The sequence below is a fragment of the Galleria mellonella genome, unplaced genomic scaffold (assembly GCF_026898425.1).
Source record: "Galleria mellonella isolate WM207_F2 unplaced genomic scaffold, CSIRO_AGI_GalMel_v1 utg146, whole genome shotgun sequence".
NCBI classification, from domain to species: domain Eukaryota; kingdom Metazoa; phylum Arthropoda; class Insecta; order Lepidoptera; family Pyralidae; genus Galleria; species Galleria mellonella.
This window is the reverse complement of record NW_026441999.1, coordinates 2,365,319-2,383,380: the sequence shown is the minus strand read 5'-3', so window position 1 is coordinate 2,383,380 and position 18,062 is coordinate 2,365,319. Positions and strand designations below refer to the sequence as shown.

At 36.2% G+C, this 18,062-nt stretch overlaps 1 protein-coding gene across 1 annotated transcript in view; it reads right to left on the bottom strand.

The window, feature by feature from the left end:
* LOC128200054 (homeobox protein OTX1) overlaps positions 1-17,335 on the bottom strand; it is an 84,916-nt gene extending 67,581 nt beyond the window's left edge. The window contains exon 1 of the mRNA XM_052892049.1: positions 16,866-17,335. The gene's annotated coding sequence lies outside the window, so the exon portion shown is untranslated. The remainder of the gene's footprint in view (positions 1-16,865) is intronic.
* Positions 17,336-18,062: the final 727 nt, after the last annotated feature.

The following is an 18,062-nucleotide window of genomic DNA, read 5'->3' as shown; positions in this document are numbered from 1 at the left end:
ATAAATTAAAAAAAGAAAACAAAATTTAAAACAAACATCTTTTTATCATTTGTGTATTTTTTTTTAATGGGTGATAATGGTATGGTAACCCCGCCTGCGCTATCGGTTTACACTGGCGGGGCACCAGTGAGGGATGATAGGTGAGGATGAAAGCAGGTCAGTTAGCCCATCGTGATGAATTCCACTAGAATTAACCACGATGGTTTCCAGGGGGAGCCACGTGGAGGTCGACCTGATAGGGTGTATCGCTGGCATTGCGTCAGTTAGACCCCATTACTAACAAATCCCTCCACCCCTTCCCGCGAGACAAAATGAGGAATGCGTAGAGCGTAGGTATACCTACATACATAGAGATATGCCTAGAGATATACTTAGATAACGATTGGTTAGATACAATAAAATAACATGACGAAATAAAGAAAGAAAATTTCTCTATTTTTTCAATAATATCTTTTTTTTATACAACTTAGAATGGCAAACAAGCTGACGGCCCACCTGATGGAAAGTGGTAACCGTCGCCTATAGACATGAGCAGTACCATGGACATAACAGAGTATACTGTTTCGCCCATGATACCCCCCATGCGTTGACATTCCTGAGGACGCGGGTGTTATTATCTTTAAATAAATATACGTTTACATTTAACTATTTTATAAATCTATCGATAAAAATATTTTAGTGCAATTCGAATACATTTTACTTATTTATTTCATTAATAAAAATACTAGATACGTAATTTTTAATGTACCTATTGTACTCTAAAAGTATTTATAACTGTACCTATCGAAAGACCAGAGGGAGACTTTGTACAAAAGTCGATTGCTTGGGTACCTCTGTCCCATTCGTGTTTCTACCGTGAAGCGGTTGTGTTTGCATGGCTGTGTTTCGGTTTGAAGGGTGGGATATGGCGTGAATTTACTGGGTACAGAGGAATAACATCCGAGTCCTCAGGAATGGCAACGCATGGGTGGTATCATGGGCGAAACAGTGTACTCTGTTATGTCCACGGTACTGCTCATGCCTATAGGCGACGGTTACCACTTTCCATCAGGTGGGCCGTCAGCTTGTTTGCCATTCTAAGTTGTATAAAAAAAGAAATATTAAGATATTTAACGTTCAATTAGGTAATATTAATTAACATTATTATTCTCTTGAGTAATTACTAAGTATTTAACATTTATACATAGACATTTTGCCTTCTCTTGGAAATTCCGAGAAGAATAAAAACGTAAACCAATAAACCATTAATTTAAAAGATTCTATTTACCGAGAAATCCTCAATAAAATTAGCCAGATATAGAACACTTAGAGGTAAGATTAACAGGACGTCAAAATTTATTTTAAAGGAAATTAAAATAAATATCTAAGTGTACTTTTATATATAAGTAGTTTTTGAAAATTGCTAAAAAACTTTGTAGAATCAAGTTGAAAAGGTACTTTCTACAAGGTATGTATACCTAAATATATTTAATAAAACTATGGTTTAAACCCATCTTGGTTTTATACCTATATATTAGTTTTAACTCAAACGAAGCAAGTTTTTTTTTATTAAATTTGAAGCTTTTTTATTTTATTTCAGCCAAATTAATTTAGTAATTATATTTACAGACAAACAGACATTAAATTGATATTTACAAAAGCAAAAATTATAATAAAAATTGTAACCTTAATTTAATATCTTACGGATCCTTTCTTTCTTTATATATCTAATATTTAAATTGATGGGCGCAATAATTTTTTATAGTAGATACCATATCGGAGTAACTTTCACGTACCTACCTACACACATATTTTATGTTAAACAAAAAGTTTAATAACTTGAAAAAAGTGTTTCAGTAGCCAAATAAATGTATTTTTTTTTTTTATATTATTATAAGCTATCTTTTTTTTTTAAGTCATTTTCTCTAATTAGAAGAAAATTATACAATAAAACATTACCTATTTGTACATCTTCGATTTCAGTATTAATCCGAGCTGTAATGCAAGCTATAACAATTTTATAATTATTATTAGTTACTAATTTAAGAAACATTTATTTCGTAATTTAATTACTAATAACAAGTAATACTTAATTATGTTGCACAAAAAAATTGTGGCAAAACCAGTTATTTTAATTTAAAAACTAAATCAATCTGCAAGTATATTGAATTTTGAATTTAATTTGAATAAAAAAAATAATTTTCCAAATCGGCTTACAACTGCCGGAATACCTCATAGGTACCAACATAAAAAAAAAACACCAAATTGAGAACCTTCTTCTTTCGAACTAGTTTGAATATGGAATCGGCACAGTGGTCTCAAAGTAGTAAAATGCGACGCAAAAAAATGTCACACAGCTATAATTATTTTTATTACACCAAACAGAACGGGTGATGACAATAATATTTTTTGTCCACGGGGCGTTGTCGCGGACCCCCTGGGCGCAAGGGGCGTAGCGCCAATTATTTTTATTGTCATGTTTCCAATGTACATAAGTACCTACGGTAGCCATGTGAATGAACATCTGCTTTAAAAAAAAAAACACACTTTTGTTTATGACGAAAAAATATATGGCAGTCGTATTGTTTATGTTTCTCGAGGGTCCCGTTCGTGATTTAAATAGTTAAAACTGAATCTTTTATTACTATGTTGTTGGCCGTCTGTCTGTTATGGTTTTATAGAACGGATTAAAAAATAAAATTAGAATTATACTTTACTATGTGTGTAAATTAAAATATATAATATATCTATCTATGCTATTTAAGAGCTGCACTCTTGTCGGTGGAGCTCTTGCCACTCACTACGATTTACAGCGAGTCACTTCACCTCTTGATACGACACCACACCAACTCCTTCCTTGATCTGCCTGATGTAACTTTTTTTTATACAACTAAGAATAACAAACAAGCTGACGGCCCACCTGATGGAAAGTGGTAACCGTCGCCTATAGACATGAGCAGTACCATGGACATAACAGAGTATACTGTTTCGCCCATGATAACCCTTATGCGTTGCCATTCCTGAGGACTCAGGTGTTATTCCTCCGTACCCAGTAAATTCACGCCATATCCCACCCTTCAAACCGAAACACAGCCATGCAAACACAACTGATTTACGGTTGAAACACGAATGGGACAGAGGTAGCCAAGCTAGCGACTTTTGTACAAAGTCTCTCTACTATGTCTCGGTCTCCCTCTTCCTCTCCTTCCTTCTATCTTACCTTCTATTATAATGTTCATAAGTTCGTCGTGTCATATCAAAGTATAATTTATCTATACTATACGAAATCATCTGGCTAGTATATTAATAGTATTTCATACTCTTCTAATAAGAACAGACCAATTTCTAGCTGGACTGTGATAGGTACTAACGAACTTGATCGTGTGCTGTGAACTGTGTGGCGTGAATTTACAGGGTACAGAGGAATAACACCCAAATCCTCAGGAATGGCAACGCATGGGGGGTATCGTGGGTGAAACAGTATACTTGGTTATGTCCATGGTACTGCACATGTCTATAGGCGACGGTTACCACTTTCCATCAGGTGGACCGTCAGCTTGTTTGCCATTCTAAGTTGTATAAAAAAAAAAAAGAATTATTTGTAATGGGGACTAATAGCCCCAATAGTAGTATAATATAGGTCCTATATATTTGTTTTCAATCGATTAAAAAGTACAGGCTTGAACCAAAATGGTTACCCACAGTACGGTTTCAAAGGAATATTCACCCGCGAACACTTAGGCTGTAGAATGGCAAACCTCGGGAGGGATGCCGAAGTTTACCTAGAGACTATAGTATGGGGTTCTTCAAAGAGCATATATTAGGGGTTTTTCAGGGTTGGTAAACACGCACATGACCCTCCCAATGTTGCAAGAGTCCATAGGCTAAAGAGACCGTTTATGACGCGCGACATCAGACGCGCTGTATGCTTGTTTGCCATACGTGATTAAATCTAGTGGAATTCGTCACGATGGGCTAACCCACTTGCTTTTATCGTCACCTATCATTCCTCACTGGTGCTCCGCCGGCGTATACCGATAACGGAATGGTGGGATTACCATTCCGTTATCACCCATTTAAAAAAAGATCCTCGATCATTAAGTTCCCTTAGTCGCCTCTTACGACACGCACGGGAAAGGAAGTAGTGGCCTTATTCTATGCCGGGACCACAGCGAATCTGTTTATATTAATATTATAAAGAGAAAAGATTTGTTTGTTTGTTTGTTTATAATAGATAAACTCAAAAACTACTCAATCGATTTTAAAAATTCTTTGATCTTCAGAAAGCTACACTATTAGCGAGTAATTTAGGCTAGGCTATATATTATTTTCAAGAATTTACCAGCGCGACGCCGGGCCCAATCACTAGTATGGTATATATCACGTAATAAGAAAAAAAAAAACAGGAAGTGACCGTGTAACATTAGTTCTTCTGGCGATACTGTGCTCAAACTCGAACGAATTTCGCTGACTCAGCATCGTCTTGTCCAATTAGAGGTTCGTGAACGCAGGCTTAGCGAGCACACAATGGCGGAATACATGAATATAATTGTCAAACACACGCTTATAATAGGTACCTATGTGCGGGGGAGGGATTGTTAGTAATGCGGACAACCAGTCCCATTTGCTAGCAATGTATCCTGTCAGCTCGACCTCCACGTGGTCCCCCCTGGAAACCATTGTGCTGTATCCCAGATGTATTGAAGTTATAAAGGAAAACTTACAAATTATCACGCAAAATTGTATGAAAAAGTTGAGCCGCTTTACTCGAAGCATTTGTATGGAGGCACTCTATCTATATAATGTAAGTAAGCAGTATATTGACACAATTAGTGTAATGTGGGACAAAAAGTGGGTAGAACAAAATACAACCGCATCGGAAGCGGAGTCATAACAATGCAACATCAGTTTATTCATGACCACGGCCGGGGTTACTTAGTCCAAACCTCGAGACAATTCAGCTAAATTATCTTAGTTGCCGTGTGGTCCCGGCATAGAATAAACCACCCCTTCCTTTCCCGTGGATGTCGTAAGAGGCAACTAAGGAAACTTAATGGTCTCTTAAAAAATCACTAAAAGTCTTACTGAGATTATCAACTCGCCTGCTGAGCGTGGCAGCTACTAGAAACCCTCTAAGACAGAGGCTTATGTTTGGCAATGGACAGGCGGATATGATGATATACATACATACATACATACATACATATATATATAATATATATATATATATCTATATATATATATATATATAGATGACGCCTGTACATAGAAGATATTAAAAAAATTATATAAAGGGGATGTTTAATAGGCCTATAGAAATAAAAAAAAAAATTCGAAATTCCGTCTGTCTACCTGTATCTATGTTCCAGCATCACGCAAAAGCTACTGTACTAAATTCAATGCAGTTTACACAATTGTGTACTTGAAGGTTTAACTTAAAAATCGATTTCGGTTACCTTGATATTTCATTTAGAAGAAAACTATTTAATTGGTTTTCTTAAGTCTTAAAACCACGCGTACCAAGCAACGGGCGAAAAGCTAGGTATAAATAAAAAAAAAAAACTAAATTTAAAACAACATTCTTTTTATCATTTGTGTACTAGGTATGTACAACTCTTTGTCCTTCCTTTCCATAGACAATAGATAAGTGACTGTCGCAAAACTGACAGCTAAAACTTATCATTCAATTGGCGCCTAAAACAAACTAATACAAGTACATACAAAAATATTGGATTAATTAAATAAAAATAAAGTACTCATCAATCCTCAAATTATCGGCCACTTGACGCGACGCTATCAGTGTTTGTTGCTAAACTCGGTATCAATAGCATTTATCGGAAATTTTCAGCGATTATAGATAAAAAAAAAAAGTTTTGATTGAATTCCTTTACGAAAATAACACGCGTAATTCGCCTGTATTGTCAGATTATATGTAATAGTCGAGTATTTAGATTGTATTAATTGGTGGATTTGAAAAGTTTTCGACGGTAAGTGGTAGACGGGTGAAAGATATTAGTGAGTGAAATGATTTTTTTATACAATTTAGAATGGCAAACAAGCTGACGGCCCACCTGATGGAAAGTGGTAACCGTCGCCTATAGACATGAGCAGTATCATGGATATAACAGAGTATACTGTTTCGCTCATGATACACCCCCATGCGTTGCCATTCCTGAGGACTCAGGTGTTATTCCTCTGTACCCTGTAACACAGCTATGCAAACACAACTGCTTCACGGTTGAAATACGAATGGGACAGAGGTACCCGAGCAAACGACTTTTGTATAAAGATTCCTTCTGATATACAGGGTATTTTAATAGTTGTTCAGCTCGTCAAGGCATTTTTAGGCAAATTATTAAATCACTGTTTAGAGCTTAGTGTTAACCGTACGGCACTGGGAGAGAAGAGTTTCTTAATAATGCGGACTACCAGTCCCATTGCTAGCAATATCAAATCGACCTCCACGTGGTCTCCCCTGGAAACCATCGTGTTGAACTCCATGTGTATTCATCACGATGGGCTAACTGACCTGCCTTATCATCCTCACCTATCATTCCTCACTGGTGCCCCGCCAGTGTATACCGATAGCGCAGGCAGGGTTATCATTCCATTATCATCCATTAAAAAAAAACAGCGATGATGCACTTGCACGCCTGCTATGTGCAAGAAACTTTATTAGAAAGATTGGGTATGTAAGTCACATCCGACTATCCGTGTAAGGTACACCCAACGCCAATAGCAGCAGAAAAATCATTCACAATAGCGGAGTCAACGAGGTCGTCGTGACCGAAAACGGTCAGGACTCATCATCATCATCAATTCAGCCATTATCCGTCCACTGCTGGACATAAACCTCCCCCTTAGACTGCCATAAGGAGTGTTCCTGAGCCACCTGCATGTACTGAATCCCTGCATTGCATTTCAGGTCGTATCATCATATATATTTTTTTTAATATTATTTTAAGGGCTTTTACCTTCTTCAGGTATATCAGTCCTATTGTACCCTGAACTGATTTCTCAAATAAAACTTTATTTACTTTCCCTAGACGCGGAAAGAGAAGAATTAATGGGCATCAATAATTTATAGAGATGTACACATATTGCAGGCTAATTAGCTACAATTTTTCTCAACAACAACAGGGCTTCTCTTTGCCCGCCAGATAGTATTGAGCGGGCGAGGTAGAAGCCTCGGGGCGTACTCCACTACCCCGGCTTCAACTCCGGAGGCGACAACCTCCGGGTCGCTGGATTTGCAGCCGACATACACTGCTGGTCTGTGTACGTCGGCGTGGCGTCTTTCTCTTTCCCTCAACTTGATCTCTTGTTTTGAAAAAGATCTAGATGTCGCTGTGATCGCCAGACTAGACCAGACGTGGTCACATTCACGTAGTGATTTCGCAAGAAACCTTATCACAAAGACCAAGGTCTCAGGTTCAAATTCCGAATGAAGGGAAAATATTATTGCGTAGTTATCAGCGAAATATTCATTATTGATAATTAATTACTGATCAGCAATCAGCGTTTGGGACGAGTTGATTGTATTAGATAGGTAGGAGCCATTAATATAATGGCTTGGTCAGAAAAATGGCTTTAACAATATTTATCTAGTATATACGAAGTATATCACTTCTTTTACGTTATTTGGCAAATCTTATATATAAAATTCTCGTGTCGCGGTGTTTGTTACCAAACTCCTCCGAAACGGCTTTACCGATTTTTATGAAATTTTGTGTGCATATTGGGTAGGTCTGAGAATCGGCCAACGTCTATTTTTCATATCCCTCAATGATAAGGGTGACCTACCCTCAAATATATATTTTTTTTTTTTTTGTAATTTTTTTTTTTATTTTTATTTTATTATGACTAAGCATTGAAAAATACATACAGCTACAAATTTTTACCCTTTTACGATCAACCCCTGTTTTTTAATAGCGATTTTTATATTCCGAAAAAGGGTTGCAAGATGGTAATCGAAAATAATTATTGTAGTACTAGAATTTGTCATGTATAGTTCTAGAAATAATGTATATAGTAAAACAACGTTTACCGAGTCAGCTAGTGATTATATATTTTTATAGCCATTATAGTTAATATATATCCTCAGGAATGGCAACGCATGGGGGGTATCATGGGCGAAACAGTATACTCTGTTATGTCCATGGTACTGCTCATGTCTATAGGCGACGGTTACCACTTTCCATCAGGTGGGCCGTCAGCTTGTTTGCCATTCTAAGTTGTATAAAAAAAAGCCCTGTCAGGTCAACTTTTCTCCTCTGGAAACCATCGTGCTGAATTCCAGCTATATCCATCACGATGGGCCAACTGACATGCCTTTTTATCCTCACCTATCTTCTCTTATTGGTACTCGCCCGCGTATACCGATTTTTGATGGGTGAAATGGATTGATGACGATAAAGGCAGGTCAGTCAGCCTATTGTGATTTATTCACCAGGTATTAATCACAATGGTTTCCAGGAGAGACTACGTGGAGGTCGACCGAACAGGGTATATTACAAATAATAGGATCACTAGCGTTCATTACTAATAAATCCCTAGCGTATACCGTTATCGCAGACGGGGTTACTATTCCATTATCACCCATTAAAAATACGTACTAACTTTCTAACGACCCCAAATTTAGGTGTTTCCATAAATTTTGATTTCAAAATACATTTCATAAAATACTTTGTTATTTTTACACATTTTTTTACATAGACAATAGTCATAATAATTCAATACAAACAAATGTATATATTTCCTGTGTATGTTATTAAATTAGGTAGGCCATAACGAGTTATTAAACACTGCTATTGACAATCAAAACGCAATTTTATAACAATAATTGAATGGTCGAATTTCGAATAATAAATATTACGTGGCCAGTTAAGCGCCCCATACACGCACCGCGCCACGCTAATTAGGCAGTGTACACAAAGGAGTAACTCAGCATCGCCTTTTTGTGAAATTAATGACGTTAGATAATACCAATTTGTTAGATCCGAACAGGTTTTGTGAATGCATAAAAAATATATATATTGACAGACGCACCTACTGGTTGGCGCCGGTTTTTAATGATTTATCATTTATGACACACAATATTGAATCATTTGATAGTTTCAAGAGAGAGAACTCTCGCTCTGTGGCGCAGTGATAGGCACGTTGTTTTGTTTACTTGAGGGCCAGGGTTCGATTTTTATTTGTGTTAATTTAAGATATGAATTTTTCTAAATTATTTCAGCTCCGAGAGGTCAGGTACTTGTTAATAAATTTGAACAAACTAAAAAAGAGAGAACTTACAGATGTTTTGTTAATCATATTACACATATACGGAAAACGGTGTCTGATCTTTTAAGCTGTGAATTAAGCCCTAACGGTTACACCATAAAGGACCTACAAGGTCAATGACAAGGCCATAGTCATAGTGAGATTCTAATTTAATAACTTGATGATTTCAACCATCAACACGAAAAAATACAAGAAGAATTGTTCAAATTAATAATAAAGAATTTGATTGATTACCTTTAATAATTACTTAACTATAGATACCTAATACATTAATTATTCTCATATTATTACATATATGGTTATAATTTTAAATACTATATTTCCAAATAACGAAATTAATTCTAAGTAGAATTCTTCTTCAACTAAGAAAAAACAGGATTCTTTATTTCAATCTTCCTAAAATTTTATTTAAATAATAATCAGAAATCCAGCAAAATTATCTATAACATCGACAAACATACTTTTAACCAACAATAAACCTTATTGCATACCTGCACTCATTCGATAATCGAAGTTGCATCTTTGTTCACAAGCTCAAAACAAAAAACGTAACATGCTATCAAACATTTTCACGATTTGCTTCACAGCGGTAAGTTTTTGCATTATCATTTTATCAAACAATGATCAAAGTACTCGTACAGAAGGAAATGCAAACATCACAGTGGAAGAGATTAGTGCCGCAACATCGGCCCCTGATTTATCGAAGATCAGATGCACAGATTTGATGCAAACGGCCAATTAAATCCGCAATCTGTGAGGGTACTTACTGGTCCTATCCAAACATTGCTAACGAGATGACTAATTAACGAATGTTTCGGGGGTAATAATTAGTGTGAAATATTGGCCTTTTTGCAACTGATTTTCGCTTTGTTTGACGCAATTGAAAACTAGATCAATGATAGTATTGAAAATGACGCACGCCTTATTGGTGTAGTGTTGAAGTACCGGTTTCAAACGTTTGCTATCATATGTGTGGGTAAGTATAATTGAACTCGATGTTCATTTTGCTGTATAGGTATGTACCTACTTGTATTTTCTTATGAAAGAGTCTCAGTATGAGTCATAATAGTTATTTATATATAATATTCCTTTTTTATATGTTATTGTACTCATGCTTTCCTGTAACTTTTTTCCTTTAACTTTTATTAAATAATATAAACAACAGTTAAGCTTACGGCATGGTTTTAACTGTCTGATTTTAAATAAATTGTGAAATAAATACTTTTTTTTTTTTTGGTTTATTTAAATATCATTAACATTCAAATATCTTTACAAAATTACATATTAAGTACAATAAGTAGCTAAGGTTTTTGTGTTGCACTGAAATAATGATTTATCTAAATTCGTTTCAAACTAATCAAATAATGTCTTTTTTGTTTCAGAATGTTAAAAAACATCAAGGAGATAGGTAATACAGATAAATTATTTGATTTCGATACTAGATTATCATAAAACAGGAGTAGGTACACAAATCAACAGAATTATATTATTTAATGTACGTTACATTACTCAAGGGATATAAAGGCAGTTAAAGTTCACTCGTAAACTACCTTATAAAGATAAGGATTCTCCAAATAAGATCGTAAACACGCCCGGCGGGGTGAAGTCAGAAAGTCATAAATTGGAGGCAGAACTTGCCGAGACACGCCTTCCGAGGCGCGAGTAGAGGGCGATTGTGCACCCACCCTAAGGTAGGCGGAATACTTGTACGTGAATAGGTCTCTTTAAAAATTCAAATTTAGAAATGATTTCTTTTTTTTAATGGTATTTTTTAATGTTTTGAAAAAGGAAGAGATTGTCTTTTATTATTACTGGTTTTGCTTCTATTCTTCTGGTCTTGGTTTCAACTGTTTTTCCATTTAAATATTATAGATATGTAGGCAATGTTTTTATTATTTGTAAGTTGTTTTTAATCATTATTATGGGAAGTGATGTAGTGAAGAGTTAAGTCTCGTATTGGCCTGTTTTTGTCACGATTGTAGGTAGTAACTGTTTTTGATTTGCCTAATTAAATCATAAATTAATCAGTGTTAATTGATAAAAATAAATTTGGTTCATAAAAAAAAAAAACAATATAATGTCAAATTAGCAAGTAGATATTTATGTATGACTATTCTTTTTACTAAAAAAACATTCCTCAAAATCGGTTCAGAATTAATGAATATACCACGTGACATGTAAATGTTTTTAATGGCTCTTACACTACACTGCTCTATTTTTGAATTGAGCATATAGTTTTTTTTTTTTTTTTAAAGTCGGTTGAAGGTTGTTGTAATTGCATTTGTAACACATTTGCGTCCTTTTAAGACAATGAAATCACTAGTTACGGAACATCCTATCTTGAAGACCACAAGTGTCACAGTATATACTGTAACGTCCATCCTGCTGTTCACGGTTATTGCCTATTAGTTTTTGCCATTCAAATCGTATAGAAAATAAAATGTATATCTAATAATAATTAAAAATGGCAACATTTTTACACCCCTGAAGCAAGGAAAGCTGCCCCTATGCATTGGAAATTACTATTAAATGGCGTAGGGGCGGGGGCACATAATAGATTGGGTGTATGTTTGTCTGTACCGTTATTGTTCGATATACAATGGCTGTTACGATATGGTCGAGCCAACTGCGCACTACAAGAGGGTTGTAGTTGCTAAATTTGTTGGTGCAGTTAAAAATTGTATAGAAATAGTAAAAATTGTGACCCGACTTGACTAAACATGTTTTTTTTTTTTATTTCAGCCTATGTTACTGGCTGATTATTTAGCTATCTATCATTATTTCAGCCGTTAACTGTCCACTGCTGAACATAAGCCTTTCCCATAAAGGGTGTTTTGCTAGTAGCCGCCATGTTTGGTAGGCGGGTAGGCAACCGCAGTTTTTTAATGGGTGCAAATGGATTGGTAACCCCGCCCGCGCTATTGGTATACACCGACGGGGCACCAGTGGAAGATGATAGGTGAGAATGAATGCAGGTTAGTTGGCCCATTATGATGAATTCATCAGGAATTAACCATGATAGTTTCCAGGGGGAACCGCGACGATGTCGACCTGGTTGGGTATATTACTAGCAATGGGATTCTCAGTCTCCATTACTAACAATCCCTTTCCCCCAGGCAACCGCAGTTAGGCTTATCAATCTAAAGTATCACCTATAAAATAAATGCTATAAAATAACCGATTAGTTGAATTGGCTGAAACTTGTTCTATTATATTTATTTATTTAATTCTTTATTGCACACACCAGTTATTTATAAGAATGGGACAAAGGTAACCAAATGTACAAAGGCGAGCTTAACTCTGATAGAGTTCTCTTCCAGCAACACCCAAAGTGGAAAGGAGCATCAATGTCAGAGGGCTTTTTTTTTAATGGATGATAATGGAATCGTTACCCCGCCTGTGCTATCGGTATACACTGGCGGGGCACCAGTGAGGGATGATAGGTGAGGACGAAGCAGATCAGTTAGCCCATCGTGACGAATTCAACAAGAATTGTTCACGATGATTTCCAGGGGGAACCACGAGGAGGTCGACCTGACAGGGTATATTGCTAGCAATGGGGCTACTAATCCCCATTATTAACTCCAAAATTAATCCCTTCTCCCCCCCCCCCCCCCCAGTGTCAGCAGGTTGAGCGGTGTACATATATTGTGACAATTATAGGTACGTATTGATTGTCAAAAGTTCCGTCTACTCATACGAAGTCTGGTCGGATCGCTAGTATAATTTTAAACCTTTGCTAATGCTACTTATCATTTGGACAATTAGGTAACTTGTGTCGATTATTGCAGCATACAATTGTCAGATTTCCTTTATCAACAACATGGGGCGATAAAAAAATGAATGATTGTTCCGATTATCAAATCTAATGATTATTTTTAGTTAAAGAGCAAATTGTTTTTATTAATAACACAGTACATAAATAAAATTGTAATATAAATCTGTCGTACGGCGACGGAACAAGAAAACAGTGGATGGCAGTGTTTCGGTTTGAAGGGTGGGATATGGCGTGAATTTGCTGGGTACAGAGGAACAGCACCTGAGTCCTTAGGAATGGCAACGCATGGGGGGTATCATGGGCGAAACAGTATACTCTGTTATGTCTATGGTACTGCTCATGCCTATAGGCGACAGTTACCACTTTCCATCAGGTGGGCCGTCAGCTTGCTTGCCATTCTAAGTTGTATAAAAATAAAATTATATTTTTCAAAAATAACTAAAACAGCCATGCAAACCCCGGTATAGAATAGGCCATCCCTTCCGTTCCCCTGGGTGTCGTAAGAGGCGACTAAGGGAACTTAGTGTTAAGGGATAAGCAGTAGTGTCTCTATTAAAACATCACTAAAGCCTAACTGTGTTTGCCAACCCGCCTGCCAAGCATGGCAACAACTGGCAAAATCCCCTATACACCTGTACCTTGTCCACTGCTGAACACAGCCTCCGAACAGCCGAATTGAGAACCTGTTTCCTTTTGAAGCCCAACGGACAAATTTACCGAATTTAAAAATGTCATTTTCAGCATGTACGACCTCTGCCCAAGAGCGGTGGTACTTTTACCTCGTAAATGCCGATTAATGTTTCCGAAATATAAAAGGAATCATTTCAAAAAAAAAAAAACACTGTAGATACAAATTATATTATCTATACTTATAATAAATCTGTAAAGAGGTCAATTCTGTACATGAAATATATTTCCAAAATAACTATCAGCGGGTGATTAGTGATCCATACTGATGCCAAAAATGCATCCAGTAAAAATTTTGTCTGTCTGTCTGTATGTTCGTTATAGAAACAAAAACTACTCGACGGATTTTAACGAAACTTGGTACAATTATTCTTCATACTAATGGACAGGTTATATTATACTTTCCATCACGCTACAATCAATAGCAGCAGAGCAGTGAAGGGGAATGCTGGGAAAACGGGAGAAGTTACTCCATTTTTAAGCTTCCGTCGCGTGTGCAGCCTTAATGGCCACTTTTTAAAATGTTGTAAAAATACCCGTGCGACGCCGGGACGGGCCGCTAGTGGATAATATTTTTGACTTCAAAAACGGAGGAGGTCCTTATTTCGATAACATCTTCTTCACGTTCATTAATCAGATGCCTCGTAATTCCGTCAGTTACGAACTGATTTGGAAAATTCATTTTTTATCTGAAAGAATATACTTTTCGATTCGTAACATAGAAATTTTATCAAAATCTGTTCAGTAATTTAATATTTAAATCGAAACAATTGATTTTTCCAAAATTGAAATCGTTTTTTTTTGGGAAATTCTACGTAATGAGAAAATGACTATTCAAAAATGTTAAAATCTAAGTTTGTTTTAATAAAAAATATTTCTTTCTTAAATTATAGCGTTAAATATGTTCTTATATGTTTTTTTTAATGGGTGATAATGGAATGGTAACCCCGCCCGCGCTATCGGTATACACCGGCGGGGCACCAGTGGAAAATGATAGGTGAGGATGAAAGCAGTTCAGAATGGCCCACTATGATGAATTCGACACGAATTTACCACGATGGTTTCCAGAAGGAACCACGTGGAGGTCGACATGAGAGGGTATATTGCAAGCAATTGGGCTATTAGACCTCATTACTAACAATCCCTTTTCCCCCTGTACCTATATGTTATCACTAAGTTGTAGGGGGAAGGCATTGTTAGTAATGGAGTCTAACTGACCCATTGCCAGCAATACACCCTATCAGGTCGACCTCCACGTGGTTCCCCCTGGAAACCATGGTGGTTAATTCTAGTGCAATTCGTCACGATGGAATAACTGACCTGCCTTTTTATCCTCACCTATCATCCCACACTGGTGCCCCGCTCGCCAGATAGCGTAGGTGGGGTTATTCCATTATTACCTATTAAAAAAAACTACCTATGTTGTTTCCAGTTTTAAATCAAATAATAGTGTAAATAAATTTAATACCAATTCTAAGAATATTTTTATCAGTGACGCAAATTAAATAAATACCTATTTTTGTACTACATTCAAACTTTCATCATCATCATCATATCAGGTGTTGACTGTCCACTGCAGAACATAGGCCTCCCCTGTAAAGACAGTTTTGCCAGTGGTCGCCACGCTTGGCGTGCGGGTTGGCAACCGCAGTTAGGCTTTCGTGATCTTTTAAAAGGGACGCCACTGCCTATTCATCGGCCATTAAATTCTCTGAATCGCCTCTTTCGACATCCACGGGAAAGGAAGTGGTGGCCCATTCTATGCCGGGACCACATGGCTACTTAAAATCTACCACCTACTATAAATATGTATTATAAAAGTAAGCTTGTTTGTTTGTTAACTTATAGCGCCTTAAAGGTTTAACAAATAACGATGAAATTTAATTTATACCTACTATACAAGACGGAGAACGATCAGCGAACATATCCTGGCCACGTGGACGAAGTCGTAGGTGGAAGCTAGTCTATTATAAATATAAAAATTTGTGTATATATTTGTATGTTTGTAAGTGTCAAAACAGATATGAATTCACGCGGGCAAAGTTGCAGAATACTGCCAGTACTTACCTTTCTTTTTATACCACATAAGTGGCAAAGAAGCATATAGGCTGTCTGATGATAAAGGGTCACTATAGCCTACAAACGCTAGCAACACTAGGGGTGACACGTGCGCGTTGCCGACCCTGAAGTAATCTTAATATACCCTTTATGAAAAACCTCATAATCTACCTATAACTAATTGGCATTTAGATTGTCTATACAAAGTATAGAATCTAATAAAAAAAAAAGTCAATTTGCGATATAAAATGATAACTACTATTCCAGACAAATTATCTTTTTGAAGACTAGGCAGCATGGTCTCCGACCTTAGCCTGTTCCAAACGGAACAAACGTACTAAAAAAAAAAAAAAAAATGATAACTACTGTTTGTTTCAAGTCAACTTTTAGAAATATGATTTGATATCTTGAGCTCTTATCGATCTGTTAATTTTATAGATAGGCCTAAAGTAGGTGGCACGCGGGAACTAATCAAGCGTTTACGAAATACTTTAATGTTAAATTAAACATATATACACTGATATTTACGTTGTATTACTATTTAAACTAGGAATTAGATTTGATATTTTTAATATTCTTATATGTATTGATATTTCTATCCACTCAGAGTTCTGTCTACGCACGTGTCTAAATGGATTAACTACTGCACATGATTTTTATAAAACTTTGCGCAATGATAGTTTATATTCCGAATTAATAACAATAATAGTTTTTATTTTAAATGGTAATGATAAATAAAGGTAATCTAAACAAAAATAAAGTCGATTATGAATCATATTGCCAGATTTCTTTGTTGATAACATTGCTTTCGTTGTTTAGTACCTAATATTTCCTATAGGAATATATATGAGTAAAAGAATTAAACATAATTAGATTAAAAACTATGCCACTTTGTGTATATGTTATGTCAAAGAACACATAAGTAAATTAATGTTTTACTTTTTTCTGTAAACAAAACGCAAAAGAAACGTGTTTGTGTATATTACAGTACTAAGCCGTTTGTGTACAAAGCCATTGTAGTAAACAAAATGTGCCTATAAGTACAAGGAAACATCACAAATAGTTTCTAAAAACTTACCTTTTTCAGTTAAAATCCAAACTTTCAATTATTAATTAACGCACTCAATATAAAACTTGATAATCGCACTGTAGTGAAACGTTAATGAACCGAGCCGATCAATCACCTGGCACGAACATGGTACCAATGCGACGTTCCTTCGTGAAATTATCTTATCGCGAAAAAAAAACGCACTTAATCAGTGACTTTCGATTTCCTAATTACACGTCCTTGTCAAAGTCCGACGATACAACAAAAAGAAAATCAGTTTGTATTTCGATTGTAAAATGTAAAATCACATATTATATAAATATACTTCGTTGTACAAACTTAGGCCTTTTTGGGGGGGGTTTTAAGAAAATAAATAAATAAATTATTCAACGCACTGTCCGTATACACCGGTTTTAGGATGTCGTAACCGAGCCCTATTAGTATGGGTCGTGTCGATGCGATACAAACACGCCCGTGGTCGACGAGAGACTGCCGCACTCGTTCGCCCCACGCGTCTCGAGACCCTCCCCGCCCGAGCGACATAATTTTTCAGGTAAAAAAAAGAACAAAAGCCAAAGATAATAATGATGTTTGTTATCTATTTGGCGACAGATTTTTTTTCTTCATACCTGACAAAATTAGTAGTTGGCCCAGTGTGGGCGCACAATAGCCGCAATTATGGTAGGTGGTCCCGAGAAATTGTTCGCATTGTTCGTTGGACTTCTCAAGTTCTTTGTTTCAGTGGATTGTTTGTCGTATTATGGTTGCTACAAGCTCAGTTGTGGATAATTTATATACCTAGTTTTTTTTTTTTTATTTAGTCAATTTATTCATTACAGTTTTTATCTTTTTTTTTAATTACGATGGTTTACTACAGCATAAATAATGGTACTATTTTGGATACTTACGCCATTAATCATAAAAACGTGACATCTTTCATAGATCTATTTTAGCTGTTGATCTGATAATGGAATGGTAATTCAGTCTGCGCTAACGGTATACGCTGGCGGGACACCAGTGAAGGGTGATAGGTGAAGATGAAAAGGCAGATCAGTTAGCCCATCGCGATGAATACATGTGGAGTTCAGCACGACAGTGTCTAGAGGGGACCACGTGGTGGTCGACATGACAGGGTATATTGCTAGTAATGGGACTAATAGTCCGCAGTACTAACAATCCCAAAAATAATAACAATGCTCTTTTTTCAAAGGTGTCTATGAAGTATCA